The 6,171-nt window shown below is 33.0% G+C and overlaps 1 non-coding gene across 1 annotated transcript; it reads right to left on the reverse strand.

The window, feature by feature from the left end:
* Positions 1 to 5,850: 5,850 nt before the first annotated feature.
* TRNAG-UCC (transfer RNA glycine (anticodon UCC)) lies at positions 5,851 to 5,922 on the reverse strand. The gene has a single exon. It is a non-coding gene; the product is annotated as a tRNA-Gly (tRNA).
* Positions 5,923 to 6,171: the final 249 nt, after the last annotated feature.

Below are 6,171 nucleotides of genomic sequence, written 5' to 3' on the forward strand. Positions count from 1 at the left end.
TTAAAAATTATTGACCCTAAACAAAGGGTGTTAATATGATGGTACGGAAAAGAGTTCATAGTCAGGTTTGCTTGAGAAGGTCATCAAGGCATCTCATTGCTTTGGTCTGACGAATGCTCATCAGAATCCTTTAGATTGATGTATGTAGGATGAAACTCTTAAATTAATTACCATTATTTTTAACAATATGGTTGAAGTTATGCGCTTAATAATGAATTAAGTAAAAATTAAATATTTTTATATGATAAATAATAATGTTGTAAAACTTGAATATTTGATTTAGAAATAATGGTTAGGATTTTAAGTAACTTATTAAAAGATTAACATAAGTTCCAATGGTACAGTTTCCCATGGTGAATACAGGAACAACTTCACGACCTACCTCTACGCTCGTTTACTAATCTGCAACACACATAAGGGTTAAAGAGAATTCGATGGGAGCGTTTCGGTAGATCCTCCTCTGATGCTTAAATTAGTTCCTTCTTTTGATCTCAATTATAAGAACAAAATATATTGCATACCTTCACACTTTATGCATGGGCTCATTTATAGGCCGAGTTGTTTGGAGTCGAAATGGTAACTCGATGAGAGATCCGGGATTCAAGAGTGATTGGAGAGTAATCAAATTGTTGTGCACGAAATTAAATAACAGGATCCCAAAGAAATAGAAAATATTAGAATAGAAAATAGATCAATCACACAAGACACCAAGATTTAAATGGTTCGGCTTAACAAGCCTACATCCACTAGCGGAGACGATCTGAAAAAAATTCACTAACGAAAGATAGCGTACAAAATAGTAGAGAGAATAATCACTCAAAGCCCAAAGCTCCAATACACCCAAATCTCACTCTCACACAAAAGAGAAAAATACAAAAGAGAGAAAAATTGACAAGAAAACTCTCTTCTTCTCTAAGCGTCGTAAGACACAAACACTGTGAGAAAACTAAGTGAGATGACTGAAACTCTCTTTCACTCGGTAGTCTCTTCATGCTATGCAACACTCCTTTTATAAGGAGTTGATAGTTGGTCAAAAGGTTCTCTGTGTAGGAGAAGTAAAAGCTGTCCTCCAAAACCAATTAGTAGACCGAATTGCAGTATGATGAGAAAACCAATCCCACTAAGGAAAGAGATATACTGGCAAATTCAAGACCAAGTTAGAGAAGTAAACCTAATAGTGGGGCTCACACTATACTTGGTGGGTGAAAGTCATACCCATGTCAACAATCTCCACCTTGACTTGAAACCCATTAAGTTACAACAAAATGAATCTCTACCTTAACTTGAATTTTATCAAGTCCCAAATGCAAATTTCCTTATGACATCTCCTCCAACACCCACATGGGCAATCACAAGCTACAAGCAACAATTAAGTCCAAGTAACTCTTGAACTTGAGAACCGAAACTGGCTTAGTCAACATATCCACTGGATTTTCCTCACAGGAATTTTCTCCAATGTGATATCTCCTTGTGTCACAACCAGATCACTAGTATAATCTGAATCGATATACCCAATGACACTAAAACAATACCACTGTTTTTGTTAAAGACTAAACCAACATCTGTAGCACCCCGTAGATAATGAAGTATCCATTTCATTGCCGGCTAGTGAACCTTACCAAGACTAACAACACTGACTGTATGTGAAACATCTGGACAAATGCGCACTATAACATACATGATGCTCCCAAAAGCACTAGAGTAAGGTACATGCGACATGAAAGGCTTCTCCTTCTCACTATGTTGTGCTAACACTACTGATAGTCTGAAATTATTTGGAGAAGACACATCAGCTGAATCTGTCACCGTACTACCCTGAAAAAAGTAGAGACCATCAATTTTGTTACCTTTCATCACAACCAATGAGCCTTAACTAACCCTGATGACTCCACCACCTCCAGAATGCTTGTATCTAAGGGAGTCCAAAATGCCCAAAGAAATCAATTTTTTTTTCCAATCTAGTACGTGTCAAACATTCTTCAAAGTTCTGACAGCCCCGTCATGCATCTTTATTCTAGCTGCACCAATACCAACAATCTTGCAAGCAACATCGTTTCCCATCGTGACTAAACCACCATTGATTGACTCGTAGGTAGTAAACCAATCTATTTTAGAGAATATATGAAAAGTACATGCAATATCAAAGACCCACTTATCGTAAAAACAATAATTAGAAACGGAAACTGCAATAGCAAATTCTATATCCTCATAATTTTCTTCGACAACAATAGCCATAGAAGAGGAACTTGCCTTATCAACTTCCTCTTTATTTCTCGACTCTGGACACTCGAATTTATAATGCCCATACTTTTTGCAATAATAACACTTAACTCCGTTCTTTGAGTTGGACTGCGATTGGTCTCTTCTATCTGAGTCTCTCACATTGGATCGACCTCTAAAATTAGAGGAATTTTTCAAATGACTCCTAACAAATAAACCTTAAGCCTGATTGTCACTACTTTTCCCATTCAATCTTGTCTTCAACTCTATAGAATTCAAAGTAGATTTAACATCAACTAAGGATATGGTATCTCTACCGTACAACAATGAATTAATGAAATTATCAAAGAATTCAGGTAGTGAACATAAGAAAATCAGGGCTTGAACCTCATCATCAACTTTAATATCAATATTTTTCAAATTCATAAAAATTTTATTAAATTTATCAAGATGATAACAAAGAGGCATAAATTCCTGCATTCAAAGTAGATTGACAAGAAAACTTTTTTCTTCTCTAAGTGTCGTAAGACACAAACACTATGAGAAAACTAAGTGAGATGATTGAAACTCTCTTTCGCTTCATACTCTCTTCATGCTATGTAACACTCCTTTTATAAGGAGTGGATAGTCGGTCAAAAGATTCTGTGTGTAGGAGAAGTAAAAGCTGTCCTCCAAAATCAATTAGTAGACCAAATTACACTATAATGAGAAAACCAATCCCACTAAGGAAAGAGATATATCGGTGGCTACACAAATTTAAGACAAAGTTAGAGAAGTAAACCTAATAGTGGGGCTCACACTAAACTTGGTGGGCGAAAGTAATACCCACGTCAACACAAATCAATGATCTCATCCTGTGACAGTTAAAGGTAAGTAATATCCGTATCGGCAGTTATTGCGTATCCCGTGAATGATGCAGGCAGTATCTTTCTTACCCGATCATCCTGACATGCCCAGTTGTTGACTATCCCGGGCCCTCTTTTTGCAAAGTCGGAATCCTACACCAAAGAGTTGTGCGCTCCTGACCATATTTTCCCGAGGCAGCGCTGGACTTTGACTGTGCTACCCCCTTTAGGGCTTGGGCTTTGATGATGCCCATACTTCTAGGATCCCGGTCTAGGCCCATGGGCTTGGACGGACAATTATACGTGTAACAAGTTCAATTTGATTTTGAGAAAATGATTATTAGATGCTATTCTCTCCATCTTATACAGTGTTGATCGTGTTTAAAAATTCAATTTTTTAAGAATTATTATTTAATACGTCATCTTTCTTTTTAGCTGGAATTCAATTTTTCTTTTCTTTTTTTTCTTTTTTTTTTTTTAAAAAAAAAATTTACTGAGTTTTCAAATAATGTATGTTAATATTGAGATGCTCAAAAACTTGATTGGTCTTTACAAAGAAAATGTATATGTGGAATGTTATATATAAATTAAATTCATAATTAGAAGGCGAGGCCCGATCGAGGGTATAAAGCAATGAGTTACATGAGCAGGGCATGCCAAAGAACAACAACCCCTTTTGGTGCATAGGTGCTGAAGGATAAAGATCTCGTAGAATTTTTAGGATATTGAGGAGATTTTTTCAATTTGTAAATTGAATGGTAGAAATTTTATCAAATCAACATTTTTCATTTTATACTTAACATATCATTACTATTTATCACCTCTTTTTTTTTTTTAATCATTAAAAGTGATAAAATATATTATACAATAAATAATAAAGTAAAAAATGTTAAATGACGACTTTTTATTATTTAATTTTAAAATAAGGAAAATGCTAGCCTTCCAACTATTTTACTACTCTTCTATAATGTTTGACATGTGTCAACATGTACTTAGAGAATGTTAATTTAATTTAATTTAATTTTTTTATTTTTTTATTATTATTTTTGTTTGTAGATAACATCACATATTAACACATGTCAAAAGTTGTAATACATCATTATAATTTATACGCACTATGAATCGCACTCCAATTGTTGCATAATATAACAGAGTTATAGTCCTCAAGAGGTAGCTCAATCAGTTAGGAACCACGCTTTATGAAGTGGAGGTCACTAGTTCGAATCTCCTCTCCCCTTTTGTGTGGACATGTCAAAAAAAAAAAAAAAAAACAGAGTTTTATGTTAGGACCAGTCATATCCTCTACTATAGGAGTCAATGTAGCTAAAGTAACTCAAAAATGGTGTCAACAAGGGCATTGTACTCAACTTCAGTAGTAGAACGACCAACAACAGACTATTTTTTACTACGCCAAGAGATGTGAGAATCACACCGTAGAAAATAGTAACTCGTAGAGGAATGACTATTAGTGAGATCACTTATCCAATAAGCATTTAAATACACGTGTAAGTCTAATGATGAGTTAAAAGGAAAATGCAGATCGTGAAAACATTATTGTGCCCTTCACGTAGCGAAGAATTCAAAGAACAGTAACATAGTGAATTGAGCATGATGTGGTCATGAACTGACTAACAAGATAAACCACATAAACGAGTGGCATCTAAAAGTAACTATGTGAAATTAATACCAATAATTCAATATGAATCTCACCCTTATGATGTATATTTTCATGCACAAAATGATATGAGAAATCACTCCACATCAACTTTTTAAGAATAAAATGTAGATTAAATGATGATATATCGTGTTACTCTATTATTCGGTGCCTCTAATGGAGTAATGGTACAAGTCCATCTTGTGTCACTTTTGTATCCCTCCAAGAATAATGTGGCACTTAAAATCATCATTAGACTTGTGATTAATCACTATTAAATTTTAATCAAATGGTAATTTTAAAAGCTATTTCATTTTTGGAGTGATACACATAAGAGAAACTTCTAAAATTACTCACTTTCTCTCAAAGTAAAGGCTTTAATTCAGAATTTTTTTACTTGTTCTTTGTTTGTTAATTGTTTAGCATATAATGCTATGAAATTACATCTGATTCTCTTTTCTCACATCTCACTGGATCTGTTTTCCAAAAAGTGCAGCAACCAAAAACTTGTCAAGCTATCGGGATTTCTAAACAACATTTTGAGGTCAGAAAATAATTTTTGTTAGAGAAATTATAGATACACAACTTAGAGACATAACTTTGGCCAAATTTTTCACCTATGTGATCATTTAAAAAAAAAAAAAAATCTGAAGTAATAACATCCTTTATGGTCCTTTTTTAATTTGGTATTTTTCTTAAAAAAATGGTCTTTTTCTTAAAAAAATAAAAAAAAATAAAAATTTCTGTGATATATAATAACATCATGTGTGGTCATTTTTTTATTTAGTGTTTTTTTTTTTTTTTAAAAAAAAAACAATGGTATTTTTCTTCATAATAATGACAATTTTTTTTTTTTAAATGACCATTTTTTGGAAGAAAAATACCAAATACAAAAATGACCACATAAGATGTTAAAAAAAATTGTTATTATTCTCAAGAAAAAGGCCATTTTTTTTAAAAAAAATAATAATAATAATCATAAAAAAAAAATTATATATCTCAGAAATTTTTATTACTCTTTATTATTATTATTTTTTTAAATTTTTTAAAAATACTACATGAGAAAAAAGTTGGGCAAAGTCGTGCTTTTTTTGTTATTCATTCCAGAACACACATGCAATCAAAATATAGTGCGTCTGCCGGGAGTCGAACCCGGGTCTATTGCTTGGAAGGCAATTATCCTAACCGTTGGACTACAAACGCTTGCTTATTGTTACTCGCTCAGAAATTATTTCAAGTATATTTGTATTTGAACGAAAAAGACGAATATTACCCTTTTTATTCTAAAAACAGAGAAAATTAACGAAGCTTTAAAGCTGCAAAACCCGTGTCAGCAAGATTTCCCTTTTTTGTAGTGTTTCATCGTTGAAAGAATACTGATCATATTTTATGGACGGGGATGCCTATCAATTTGTTGCGGAGATTGTTAAGTAATTCAGACATTAAATATAA

The sequence above is a fragment of the Corylus avellana genome, chromosome 3 (genome assembly GCF_965113065.1).
Source record: "Corylus avellana chromosome 3, dhCorAvel1.hap1.2, whole genome shotgun sequence".
NCBI lineage: Eukaryota > Viridiplantae > Streptophyta > Magnoliopsida > Fagales > Betulaceae > Corylus > Corylus avellana.